Below are 14,479 nucleotides of genomic sequence, written 5' to 3' on the forward strand. Positions count from 1 at the left end.
CACAGTCCTTAAGAAGAATTCAAATATTATCTGTAATTATAAAGTGGAAGAATTCCCTCACTCTCACACTAAAGTGCTCATTATCCTTTGTCACCTTAAGTTATTTCTGTAGGGGTAAGCCGTTTCTCCTCTATTTTATGTTGTGCAAAGTATTGCACACAAATGACCTCTTAGCACTATGTTGCAGCATAGAGATACTTATCAATAGAAGACAATGCATTTATTGAAATTGAGTTCTTTATTAAATGTTTTACAGCCAGCAGCACCCTAAAATGTATAACTTGGAAAATGTTTGAAGAATTCAGAGTGTTTTCTTCTTTAGTGTGCCACATATTCCAGTAAGTAAAGATTGCTTTGCCAAGCAGATACAAACAAAATGCAAAGCGCAGTGAAGTTTTTAATAACACGTTACCACTGAAAAAGTCAACGTAGTCAGCAGGATTTGAACCTGCGCGGGGAAACCCCAATGGATTTCAAGTCCATCGCCTTAACCACTCGGCCATGACAACATAGCTGGTAGTACTGAATACAGTCACACAGATAGCTCTTGAGCGGATATGGGTAACACTCACTAATGAATGATGACCAATATGAACTAAATAACCATGAGAACATTTTCATAAAGAGAAATACATGACTTGTTTGTACACATTGTTTAAACAACATTATCTTTGTAAAATGTTGCTTCTATTGGGTTTTTGAACAATGACGAGAAATACTTTTTGTTAACCACATTCAATGTACAGAATGAAACAGATCTGAGGCAGAAAAAAAAGAAAAGGGATTAAAAGGAGTAATGGGAAAATGATCTAACTTGGATGTCAGAGATTAAAAGAGCAGAGGTGGAGGGCAATTGGGGCAAGAGAAGATGGATCATTACAGGAACATGCTCCAGTGGCGTAATCGGTTAGCGCACGGTACTTATATGTCAGTATATGCTAAGCTATGCCGAAGTTGTGAGTTCAAGCCTCACCTGAAGCAAACCCTTTTTTTGTTTCATCAACCAATAGCATTGTTTGAATGTATACAATGTTAAATAAAAGGCCTATGGATGTAAATTGTAAAATGTAATCTTTTACATTAAAAACAACATTTCCGCATTTTGCTATTTGGCTTACATTGGAGCGCATGTAAAGCAGTCAAATTCAATAGGTGTCTCAATGTGGGTAAGAAGATATTGGTAATTGATGATGTATGATTTAAAAAAATAAAAAAATGAGAGCTGTCCAAGCACATTCTTCCTTTTTTCAAATCAAAATACACCAGTGGAGCCAATGTTACTCATTATTTGGGTCTAGAGGATACATATATTTCCAGATTTATATATCCTAAAAAGGCAATCTTTTTTTTTTGTAAACTTATTCTTTATTTGTTTTTTTTTTTGTTTTGTTAAGAAAAGTGGGAGTGGGGTACAAAACACAAAAAGGGGAACATGTTACTTGCGAGTCACATACAGTTGTATCATATGGATAACACATTCAATGGGGAGACAATAATGACATCACTGTTATTACAGTGTTTAAAGTAATGAATACAGAAAATTAACTCAAAAGACTTAAAAGGGGAAAAAGAAAAAGAAGGAATTGTCATTGCTTTTATAATATTCATTTCTTTTGTTGTCATACCAGCTTAACCTCCATGCATTTGTAGAGCATCCGACACTGGATACTGGATACTGGATACCCTCCAGGCCCACCACTGCAATCTACACCATTACGACTCCCATCACACCAAGGTTGTCTCAGTAGCGAAGCTCTTGATTCTTTTTTTTTTTTTTTTTTTATATATTTTTTTTTTTTTTTTATAATTTCCCTAGCTAGTGTGTTTTTGCCTCACCCATTTCTTGATTTTCAGGACTGGAGAGTAGCCCTTGAAAGATATCTATTTCCTATATAGGTTCTCCACGGTTCCCAGACATCTATGTATTTCTGTACTGTGTCGTTTTGTATCCCCGTCAGTTTTTCCATAAGACAGATCCTCCATAATCTTGCTTTTACAGCGTGTATGGCCGGCTGCTGTTCCTGTTTCCAGGCTTTGGCTATTTCGCATCTGGCAGCTGTGTATATGTGTGTCAGGAGTTTGTCATCAGTTTTTTCTATGTTTTCAATTGGCCTGCATAGCAGTACCTTCCAGGGGTCCAGGGGGAAGTCATACCCAAGAATTGTCTGCGCCATATCATGTGTGGCCCTCCATAGCTTTGTTACCTTTGGGCACGTCCACCACATATGTATAAACGATCCCTGCTGGCCACACCCCCTTGTACACACTGGGGACATGTTGCTGAAAAATTTGGACAATCGTAGTGGGGTGTAGTACCATTGGTGGAGCATTTTATATGCATTTTCTTTTATTGATACACATGTGGAGCTCTTTGCTATTCCTTCAAATATGTTATCCCACTGCTCTTGATCTAGTTCTCCCAGCTCTTCTTCCCACCTCGTCCTCCATTTGGTCTGTATCCCCAATTCCTGTTTGCCTTCTGCAAGTATGCTGTATACTTTAGAGATTAGGCCCTTTTTGTCCTCCCCCATGAGGCACAAATCCTCAAATGTTGTGAAGTCGCTATACGGACCTGACCTCTGTATGTGATCTCTCAATTGGAGATACCTAAAAAAGGCCGAGTCAGGGAGGCCATAGTCTCTCTTTACTACCTCAAACGTCTTTATAGCGTTGTTTGCCCATAGATCTTTTACCCTTATGATATCTGCCTTGCTCCAGTCTTTAAACGCTGTTGGTTCCGTGCCCGGGGTAAAGCTAATATTTTCAAATAGTGGTGCCATCTGAGATTTGTAGGTGGTTAGCCCGTGTTTAAGTTTCAATGAATCCCACATGGTTAGCGAGTGCGTGATCGATTCCAGGGGCACCCTCAGAGCTGGTCTTTCTTTTTTTGTTAACCACAGTATCATTTCTATGGATGACCCAGATATCACATCGGACTCAATTTCCACCCACTTTTTCCTCTGTTTGTGTGCATGCCAGTGAACCAGTTGGCCTACATGCGCCGCTTGGTAATATTGCCACAAGTGTGGCAAAGCTAGCCCTCCTGACTGTTTGGATCTATATAATGTGGGCAGCTGTATTCTCGCTTTTTTGTTATTCCATATAAATTTTGTGATAGCTTTCTGCAGCTCATGCATGTCCCTGGCTCTGACCTGTACTGGAAGTGTGTGGAAAAGGTACAATATTCTTGGCAGTAAGTTCATTTTTATGGCATTTATTCTACCCAACCATGATATATGATATCTGGACCATTCTTCTAATTCTTTTTTCAGCGTTTTTATTAGTGATGGGTAGTTGGTCTCGTATATAGTGTCGGGTGAGTTAGTCAACCATATTCCCAAGTACTTTATGGCCTGTGTCTTCCAAGCGAAATCAAAGTTTATTTTTATTAGCTTTAGTTGTTCCTGAGGGAGGTTTATATTTGGGGCTTCGGATTTTTCGTTGTTTATTTTAAATCCCGATAGTTTCTGGAACTCTGACAAGTTACTAAATAAGTTTGGGAGTGAGGTGAAGGGTTTTGAAATGGTTAACAATATGTCATCGGCAAACAATGCCAGTTTGTATTCTTTTTGTTTGACCTTAATCCCCCCGATATCTGGGTTTGCCCTGATTTGGGCTGCTAGCGGTTCTATCGCCAATGCGAACAATAGGGGCGACAGCGGGCATCCTTGTCTTGTGCCATTCCTTATGTGGATTGTCTCAGACTGCATATTAATATAGGATACTTTAGCTGTGGGTGTGCCGTATAGTGATGTAACAGCATTCATAAATTTGCCTTTTACCCCAAATGCTCGAAGTGTCTCAAACATATATCCCCAGTCAACACGATCAAAAGCCTTCTCCGCGTCTAAAGATAGTAGCATCGAAGGCGTTTTATTGTGTTTGGCTATCTGGATTAAGTCAATTGTTCTTCGTGTGTTATCCACTGCCTGACGACCTCGTATGAATCCTGCCTGGTCTGCGTCTATCAGTTGCGGAAGATACGTATTCAATCTTGTGGCTAATATTTTGGAAAATATTTTGAGATCGTTATTGATCAAGGATATCGGTCTGTAGCTTTTGCATTGGGTGGGGTCTTTTCCCTCTTTATGTATTAATATTATTTTTGATTCCAGCATCGTTTGAGGAAACTGCTCTCCCTCAAGAGCTTTGTTAAATATCTTTAGTAGTTGGGGAACTAATATGTGGGCTAATTTTTTATAGTAAATGTTGGATAGGCCATCTGGTCCCGGGGCCTTGGAGTTCTTCAACCCCTTTATTGTATCTAATACCTCTGTCGACGTAATTGGCTGGGATAGTTTTGTTATATCCTGTTCTGTGAGTTTAGGCAAATTTATTTTTCTGAGAAATGCTCTCTGTTTTTTCATGGTGGAGTTCCCTTTTTCTACTTTGTCTCCATTGTATAGCTCTTTGTAATATGTGGTGAATTCATTAGCTATTGTCTGTGGGTTTGTTGTGCACACTCCGTCTTTTCTTCTGATGCTATGTATTCTAGATTGAATTCTATCCTTCCTTAATCTTGTGGCCAGCATTGTGTCGGCCTTATTGGCCTTCTCGTAGAATTTTTGTTTTGTCCATGCTATGGCCTTCTCAGCTTTATCCGTAAGTAGTAAATTTAGTTTCCCTCTGAGGTCCCGCAATTCAGTCTCCCTGGCTATACTATGGTCTACTTTATGTGCCTCCTCTAGGGTCGTTATCTTTTCTTGCAGGCTTGTTGTTTGTTTCTGTCTCTCCCTCTTTCTATGCGAAGCGACACTGATAAGCTTTCCTCTCACCACCGCCTTATGGGCCTCCCAAAGGATATAGGGTGAGTTCACGCTACCTTCGTTTATTTGGAAGTAGTTGGAGGCCTCGTCACTGATCTCAGCTATGACTTCTGGCATCCTTAATAGAGACTCGTTTAGTCTCCATGTCCCTTTACTTGTTTGTTTGTGTATGTCGACAATGTGCACTTCAACAGGACCATGATCTGACCAAGTAATAGGGTGTATTGTAGCCTTTGTAATTTTTGGGATCAGTAAGGAATCTACAAATATGTAGTCTATCCTTGTGTATACTTTGTGGGGGGCTGAATAGAAAGAGAAGTCCCTTTTCTGCGGATTCATCTCCTTCCATGCATCCCTTAAATCAAACTCTTTAAGTCCCTCTCTGAGGGTTTTTCTCTCCCCCTTTCGGGCAGCCATTGTCTTAGCTAGGGCAGGTTTAGATCTGTCTTGTTTTTCATTTAAGGCTATATTAAAGTCTCCCGCCATGACCAGGCGGCCCCGGGAGGTTGTGCCCAGCAATCGAAACAATTTTGTGAAAAATATTCTCTTATTTTCATTTGGTGCATAGACATTAACTAGGGTTATTTGTGTATCTTCTATGCTCCCCGTGATTATTAGGTATCGTCCTTCTGGATCCCTTTTTACCCTGTCTACCTTGAATGGAGAGTTCCTTGTTAGGAGTATGGCCACCCCTCTTTTCTTTTCGTCCTTTGCCGAAGCTGTGTATGTCTGGGGGTATAATTTGTCCCAATACGTGGGGGTGGAGCCAGCAGTGAAGTGCGTTTCTTGTAGGAATATTATGTCCCCTGAAAGTCTCTTATATTCTGTCATGGCTAGCTTCCTTTTTACCACATTGTTCAATCCCTTGGTGTTATGTGATATTAGTGTTAGTGTCATTTGTATTTACCTGGGTGTGAGGTCTTCTCCTCTAGTGGATTCGTTTTCTGGTGTCCCTTGAGGGTCGGCCCGGAGGGTATCTTTGCACCTCGTACAGTAATGACAACATTCAAACATGTAAACATCAAAAATAAAACAACATATATAGGGTAATCCAGGTGACTAACATAGCCTGGATTTGTGTGTTCACTGGACGTGAACGAACTTTCTCTGCGATTGCGCAGTAGCGCTAATCCAACACCCATAACCTTGGGTGTGTACGGACCGTACTGCGGTCCCAGGCGGCGGGCCCGCTCAACAAATCAACTTTTTTTTTTTTTTTTTAACAGTTAACATTTCTATCCCTTTTTGTTTATTTTTTATTTAATATAGTAGACCTTTCTTACCAAATGTGTACCTCTATACCATTGTGACCAGCTTTATATAGAGCAAGCATGACTCAGCAGTCGGGATCATATATTTACCCTATCTTGTCTACAACTCCCCCCTCCTACATTTTTTCTGTTTCATTTATTTATTTTTGCCTAGCTACATGTATTCTGCGTACTGTACCAGTACTTCTACTTCTACCTTACGGGTTACCCGCTCAACCATGGGGGAGGGAATGACGCTGGCCCCTTCTTATTTCTTATCTGGATTTATATAACACATCTCAGTCTATCATTTGGGCATAGTTCCTTATGTCGGGATTTACGGGTCTTCTTCACTTTAGCAGGTTTTGCATAGACCTAAGATTTAAGATTTCTGGGGTTCCTTTGGATTTCTTCTGTGTGGAGTGGCTCCTCTGCCCACTTCTTTCCATACGGGTCTGACGGGAGGCGGTCTGTGTTCTTCGCTGGACATGGAGTCTGGGGGTTGCAATCCCAGTCTTTCTAGGAAGTCCACTCCCTCCTCAGGAACCCTCATGTAGGCTTGCGTTCCATTCCTGGTGGCGATGAGGCGGAATGGGAACCCCCACTTGTATCGGATTTCGTTGTCTCTCAGGACTTTTGTGATATGTCTCAGGGCCATCCTCTTCAACAGCGTTGATGGAGCTAGGTCGTTGTACACGTCTATCTTCACATCTCCCCATTTCAGCCCTCCTTTTTCCCATGCCAGTTTAGAAATCGCTTCTTTAGTTTTAAAGTAGTGCATCCTCACCACTACATCTCGAGCTCTATCTCCGGCTTGTGGTCGCGGTCTGAGCGCTCTATGCACCCTGTCCAGGATCAGTAATGCTGGGGGCGTTTCCGGGAGAAGGGTCTGTAGCCATTCAGTTGTTGCTCTCTCCAGATCTGTGACCGTCTCTGGAATGTTTTTGAACCTGAGGTTGTTTCTTCTTGCCCTATTTTCTTGATCTTCCTGTTTTTCCTCCACGGCGGCCATTCTGGCTCTTAGGGCCAGGATCTCCGTATCCATAGTGGTCTGGTTGTTAATGGTTTCATCCACTTTATGTTCCAGCGTATCTGTGCGTTCTCCTATAGAGCTGACCTCTGTTCTGAGGTCTTTGAGAGCGCTTTGGAGCTCTTGGTGGAGTAAGGTTTTTAGGCTTGCATATAAGTTCTCAATGTCTTTTTTGGTTGATGTTTGTTCACATACCTCAGGTTCATGTTCAGTGTCTGACTGGGTGGGAGATGGCGCTCTGCTGTCTGACCTGCCCGCTTTACTTTTCTCTTTTGTCTTGAAGAAGTCTTGCGGCGTTGGTTTTTTCGGAGCCATTCTAGGGTGTTGTATATCCAACGCCTCCAATCTATGCGTTTCCTACTTCTTTTGTTTTGTTAGATGCTTTGGTATGCCCGCCGCCTCATGGAACCCGCTTTAGGCGGTCATTGTGGACTGCGCCACGAGCGCATCTCCGAGAAACATATTAGTGTTATGTACTCTTGTTTTGGTAATTTTCACTTGCGTAGGGTGCTCAGGGACGGGCCCCACCAGCTGTAGTAGTGCAGATGAGATTTAATTATTATCTTTAATTTGTTTGTCACAGATGAGATTTAATTATTATCTTTAATTTGTTTGTCTGTCTCTTTTCTTGCTAATGGTGGGTAGCCCCAGTCAATCCACAGTCCTTTGGCTTGGTGAGGCTGTTTTTTTTATTAAATTTTCTGTTTATTTTTTTTTTTTTATTCTGTGGGGATCTGCACCTTTAATTCAAATCTGCGGCGGCCATCTTGGATTTTGCTGACACGCAGTCTGGAACGCATGGAGCAGGCGGCTCCGCTCCCCGCAGCAGCTCCGTCTTCACCTCAGAGGTACAGGCAGGCGGGGGGTGCGGGGGGGGGGTGCGGGGGGGGCGCAGGTAAGCAGGGGGTAGGTTGGTACAGCTCACCCCGAGCGGCCGCCTGCCAGGAGAAGTTTCTTTTGATAGTGGAGTCAGCCTCGGCCGGCCGCCATTTTAGGCTGCTCTGAGACCGGAGCCCCACGCTCAGTGCTCTGAAAATGTTCCCGCTTGTTGAGCACCGGAGCCCTCTATTGCCCACCGCCTGTGGGGAGGCAGGATCGTGTGTCCCAGCGGGGGGGGGGGGGTACTGGCAGGTCGGATGTCAGCTCCTTTCTTTTCCTCTCCCTACACATTAGCGGCCATCTTGTTAGCCGTCCAGCACCTTGCGAGGCCGCCACAGTTCGGAGTCAATGTGGGGGGTGGGGGGGGGGGGCCGTGGAACAGCGCCTGGACCGGCGATACAGACCTCCCGGGAGCGCACTGGCAGCCCTTTTCTAAGGGGTAAATAGCTGCTGCGACCCCTCTCTAAGCTTGCCTGTCTGCAGGGGATGAGGGATGGGTCTCTATGTCTAGCTCTGGAGAGTGCTCTGTGTGTGGCACAGGACTCAGAGCCGCAGTGAGTTGCAGGTCCAGATATAAGTTTCTGCAGCCCCTTCTCCTCGTTCGCCTCACTCTCCCACTCACCTCTGTAGCAGTTGATGTCGGGCAGGACAGGTTGCTCTTCTATGGTGGAGCTCGATAGGCCCCTGGAGCCACTGTTTATTTTTCTTTACTTTTGTTTATCTTTGTAATGTCCATGTATTACATTTTTAGGCTCAAAATAATCTGTATGGTGTGAGCTGACCAAATTCGTGGGAATTTAGTTTATTTGGCTGGCGATAAGCAAGGATTGCTGTGGATTGCGAGTTAAGGCTTGAGGAGCTTCAGTAAAATGCGGCCATCTTGGTCTGACTCCAAGCCACGCCCTAAAAAGGCAATCTTTAATGAGCATCCTGTCTATCTGTACTAAGTAAGGGTCAGCCTATCCCCCCTTCTTAACCCAATTATTCACCTCTCACATTCGTATCTTGTTCATCATATGTAAACCACTTCTCACCTCTCTCATAATCTGTTGTTATTACATTTCCTCCTCCTACCCCCTGAGAATGATTAATAAACAAATCTAAACTCAATACAAAACCCCATTAAGAGTTAAAATTCACCCTAGCAAAGTCACATTCTACCTTTCAATCAAGCCTGAAATATTTTTTCAAACACAATTTGCACCTGAATGGCGGTGGTGGAACAAAAGCTTTCTACGTTTTGTTTTTAAATCCAAACAAGTATAAATCCCTCTTAAGAGTTAATCCTCACTGTAGCACAACCCCATGCTATTTCACCAGAGTCTTCAATTGAATAAATTCTCTTATTGCTATAGGCGAGTGGATCTTGTATGTGGTAGAAACCAAGAGTGCTGAAAGAAGTTTTGCATGTACGACCACCTTTTCTTTCAGTTTTACTTGCTTTATGCTTTATGCTTTATTAGAGTGGGCAATCATAAATGACAACATAGAAGAGGAATAAAGAATCTTCTTTTTTTGCCAATTACATAGCAAGCTAAAGGAAAACATGCTAAAACCACATTGAAGATTTGAGTAACACAGTTAAATTAAATATGAAGGAACAAAGCTTGATGTTAATATTAAAGAGATTTTAAATGCCTTAAGCATAGAATAAAATATTCCAAAACATTTGAACTTTGCAACTCACTCAAAAAATCATGTCTTTTGATCAATTTTAAACAGAGGGTTCAGGGCTCTACGGATTTAAAGAACTTATTATATCAAATACACAACGTTTCAACCATCAAAAAATGGTCTCTCTCAAGTGAGAATTACCACTTTTTGATGGTTGAAACGTTGTGTATTTGATTTAATAAATTCTTTAAATCCGTAGAGCCCTGAAACCTCTGTTTTTATTTGCTGACTTTGGAGTCTGTCATTCACAGGGACTCCCCTGGATCAAGAGCACCAGTAACAACAAGTATCAGTTACAGTTTTCAGTTTTTGGTGTGCAGCATTTACAGTATCTTGTTTTTTTCTGCTTTTGATCAATTTTGACATACAAAGGTTGGAGGGATACCAACATTGATCTCTTGGGTATCTAGAAGGAACTATCAATATGCAGACTATGGCAAAAGTATCAACAAAATAAACATGTCCAAGAATTAGGTATTCAATATTGTTAATCTGCAAGACAAAAACATACAGAACCCCTATAAGATCATATTGAACCCCCCAAAAAATTAAATCTGATTTTAATATAAAATGTTCTGTCTCTGAATTTAATATCATAGTACAAAGTACATTTGTTCTTAATGAGAATCATTCTGTTTCACAAAAGATTCCATAAAGTTTACATTTGATTAATTTCTTAATTTTCTGTAAACTTCAGGAAGTTACAGTACAATTATTACAGTACATTAATGACCATTTTTCAGTAAAATTCAAGCTAAGTTGTTTATTTCTTCAACAGGTTTAGAAAGCCCTGCTTATCTTTTGTGAATGATAACAATAAAACATTACAAATGCTTTTTCATAACAAAAAGCTATTTGTGCTGAAGTGTGATAAGCAGTTGAACTATAACATTGATTATTCCCATTATATTTAAACAATATAGTTTTGGCAGACTGTAAAGAATGTACACATCTCAATACATGCAGTACTTAGCACAGTCCTTAAGAAGAATTCAAATATTATCTGTAATTATAAAGTGGAAGAATTCCCTTACTCTCACACTAAAGTGCTCATTATCCTTTGTCACCTTAAGTTATTTCTGTAGGGGTAAGCCGTTTCTCTTCTATTTTATGTTGTGCAAAGTATTGCACACAAATGACCTCTTAGCACTATGTTGCAGCATAGAGATACTTATCAATAGAAGACAATGCATTTATTGAAATTGAGTTCTTTATTAAATGTTTTACAGCCAGCAGCACCCTAAAATGTATAACTTGGAAAATGTTTGAAGAATTCAGAGTGTTTTCTTCTTTAGTGTGCCACATATTCCAGTAAGTAAAGATTGCTTTGCCAAGCAGATACAAACAAAATGAAAAGTGCAGTGAAGTTTTTAATAACACGTTACCACTGAAAAAGTCAACTTAGTCAGCAGGATTTGAACCTGCGCGGGGAAACCCCAATGGATTTCAAGTCCATCGCCTTAACCACTCGGCCATGACTACATAGCTGGTAGTACTGAATACAGTCACACAGATAGCTCTTGAGCGGATATGGGTAACACTCACTAATGAATGATGACCAATATGAACTAAATAACCATGAGAACATTTTCATAAAGAGAAATACATGACTTGTTTGTACACATTGTTTAAACAACATTATGTTTGCAAAATGTTGCTTCTATTGGGTTTTTGAACAATGACGAAAAATACTTTTTGTTAACCACATTCAATGTATAGTATGAAACAGATCTGAGGCAGAAAACAAGAAAAGGGGTTAAAAGGAGTAATGGGACAATGATCTAACTTGGATGTCAGAGATTAAAAGAGCAGAGTTGGAGGGTAATTGGGGCAAGAAGAACATGGATCATTACAGGAACATGCTCCAGTGGCGTAATCGGTTAGCGCACGGTACTTATATGTCAGTATATGCTAAGCTATACCGAGGTTGTGAGTTCAAGCCTCACCTGAAGCAAACCCTTTTTTTGTTTCATCAACCAATAGCATTGTTTGAATGTATACAATGTTAAATAAAAGGCCTATGGATGTAAATTGCAAAATGTAATCTTTTACATTAAAAACAACATATCCACATTTTGCTATTTGGCTTATATTGGAGCGCATGTAAAGCAGTCAAATTCAATAGGTGTCTCAATGTGGGCAAGAAGATATTGGTAATTGATGATGTATGATTTAAAAAAATAAAAAAATGAGAGCTGTCCAAGCACATTCTTCCAAATCAAAATACACCAGTGGAGACAATGCTACTCATTATTTGGGTCTAGAGGATACATATATTTCCAGATTTATATATCCTAAAAAGGCAATCTTTAATGAGCATCCTGTCTATCTGTACTAAGTAAGGGTCAGCCTATCCCCCCTTCTTAACCCAATTATTCACCTCTCACATTCGTATCTTGTTCATCATATGTAAACCACTTCTCACCTCTCTCATAATCTTTTGTTATTACATTTCCTCCACCTACCCCCTGAGAATGATTAATAAACAAATCTAAACTCAATACAAAACCCCATTAAGAGTTAAAATTCACCCTAGCAAAGTCACATTCCACCTTTCAATCAAGCCTGAAATATTTTTTCAAACACAATTTGCACCTGAATGGCGGTGGTGGAACAAAAGCTTTCTACGTTATGTTTTTAAATCCAAACAAGTATAAATCCCTCTTAAGAGTTAATCCTCACTGTAGCACAACCCCATGCTATTTCACCAGAGTTTTCAATTGAATAAATTCTCTTATTGCTATAGGCGAGTGGATCTTGTATGTGGTAGAAACCAAGAGTGCTAAAAGAAATTTTGCATGTACGACCACCTTTTCTTTCAGTTTTACTTGCTTTATGCTTTATGCTTTATCAGAGTGGGCAATCATAAATGACAACATAGAAGAGGAATAAAGAATCTTCTTTTTTTGCCAATTACATAGCAAGCTAAAGGAAAACATGCTAAAACCACATTGAAGATTTGAGTAACACAGTTAAAGTAAATATGAAGGAACAAGGCTTGATGTTAATATTAAAGATATTTTAAATGCCTTAAGCATAGAATAAAATATTCCAACACATTTGAACTTTGCAACTCACTCAAAAAATCATGTCTTTTGATCAATTTTAAACAGAGGGTTCTCACTTGAGAAAGACCACTTTTTGATGGTTGAAACGTTGTGCATTTGATATAATAAAAAAATTTAATCCGTAGAGCCCTGAATCCTCCGTTTCTTTTGCTGACTTTGGAGTCTGTCATTCACAGGGACTCCCCTGGATCAGGAGCACCAGTAACAGCAAGTATCAGTTAGAGTTTTCAGTTTTTGCTGTGCAGCATTTATCTTGTTTTTTTCTGCTTTTGATCAATATTGACATACAAAGGGTGGAGGGATACCAACATTGATCTCTTGGGTATCTAGAGGGAACTATCAATATGCAGACTATGGCAAAAGTATCAACAAAATAAACATGTCCAAGAATTAGGTATTCAATATTGTTAATCTGCAAGACAAAAACATACAGAACCCCTATAAGATCATATTGAACCCCCCCAAATAATAAATCTGATTTTAATATAACATGTTCTGTCTCTGAATTTAATATCAAAGTACAAAGTACATTTGTTCTTAATGAAAATCATTCTGTTTCACAAAAGATTCCATAAAGTTTACATTTGATTAATTTCTTAATTTTCTGTAAACTTCAGGAAGTTACAGTACAATTATTACAGTACATTAATGACCATTTTTCAGTAAAATTCATGCTAAGTTGGTTATTTCTTCAACAGGTTTAGAAAGCCCTGCTTAGCTTTTGTGAATGATAACAATAAAACATTACAAATGCTTTTTCATAACAAAAAGCTATTTGTGCTGAAGTGTAATAAGCAGTTGAACTATAACATTGATTATTCCCATTATATTTAAACAATATAGTTTTGGCAGACTGTAAAGAATGTACACATCTCAATACATGCAGTACTTAGCACAGTCCTTAAGAAGAATTCAAATATTATCTGTAATTATAAAGTGGAAGAATTCCCTCACTCTCACACTAAAGTGCTCATTATCCTTTGTCACCTTAAGTTATTTCTGTAGGGGTAAGCCGTTTCTCCTCTATTTTATGTTGTGCAAAGTATTGCACACAAATGACCTCTTAGCACTATGTTGCAACATAGAGATACTTATCAATAGAAGACAATGCATTTATTGAAATGGAGTTCTTTATTAAATGTTTTACAGCCAGCAGCACCCTAAAATGTATAACTTGGAAAATGTTTGAAGAATTCAGAGTGTTTTCTTCTTTAGTGTGCCACATATTCCAGTAAGTAAAGATTGCTTTGCCAATCAGATACAAACAAAATGCAAAGTGCAGTGAAGTTTTTAATAACACGTTACCACTGAAAAAGTCAACGTAGTCAGCAGGATTTGAACCTGCGCGGGGAAACCCCAATGGATTTCAAGTCCATCGCCTTAACCACTCGGCCATGACTACATAGCTGGTAGTACTGAATACAGTCACACAGATAGCTCTTGAGCGGATATGGGTAACACTCACTAATGAATGATGACCAATATGAACTAAATAACCATGAGAACATTTTCATAAAGAGAAATACATGACTTGTTTGTACACATTGTTTAAACAACATTATCTTTGTAAAATGTTGCTTCTATTGGGTTTTTGAACAATGACGAGAAATACTTTTTGTTAACCACATTCAATGTACAGAATGAAACAGATCTGAGGCAGAAAAAAAAGAAAAGGGATTAAAAGGAGTAATGGGAAAATGATCTAACTTGGATGTCAGAGATTAAAAGAGCAGAGGTGGAGGGCAATTGGGGCAAGAGAAGATGGATCATTACAGGAACATGCTCCAGTGGCGTAATCGGTTAGCGCACGGT

The 14,479-nt window shown here is 39.7% G+C and overlaps 4 non-coding genes across 4 annotated transcripts; 1 reads left to right on the forward strand and 3 right to left on the reverse strand.

Moving 5' to 3' along the window:
* Window positions 1–427: 427 nt before the first annotated feature.
* On the reverse strand, window positions 428–509 carry TRNAS-UGA (transfer RNA serine (anticodon UGA)). Its single transcript has one exon. It is a non-coding gene; the product is annotated as a tRNA-Ser (tRNA).
* A 10,490-nt stretch (window positions 510–10,999) lies between these two features.
* On the reverse strand, window positions 11,000–11,081 carry TRNAS-UGA (transfer RNA serine (anticodon UGA)). The gene has a single exon. It is a non-coding gene; the product is annotated as a tRNA-Ser (tRNA).
* Window positions 11,082–11,460: 379 nt separating this feature from the next.
* On the forward strand, window positions 11,461–11,553 carry TRNAI-UAU (transfer RNA isoleucine (anticodon UAU)). Its single transcript is given in 2 exon segments — window positions 11,461–11,498; window positions 11,518–11,553. It is a non-coding gene; the product is annotated as a tRNA-Ile (tRNA).
* A 2,434-nt stretch (window positions 11,554–13,987) lies between these two features.
* On the reverse strand, window positions 13,988–14,069 carry TRNAS-UGA (transfer RNA serine (anticodon UGA)). Its single transcript has one exon. It is a non-coding gene; the product is annotated as a tRNA-Ser (tRNA).
* Window positions 14,070–14,479: the final 410 nt, after the last annotated feature.

The sequence above is a fragment of the Ascaphus truei genome (assembly GCF_040206685.1).
Source record: "Ascaphus truei isolate aAscTru1 chromosome 12 unlocalized genomic scaffold, aAscTru1.hap1 SUPER_12_unloc_1, whole genome shotgun sequence".
Taxonomy (NCBI): Eukaryota; Metazoa; Chordata; class Amphibia; order Anura; family Ascaphidae; genus Ascaphus; species Ascaphus truei.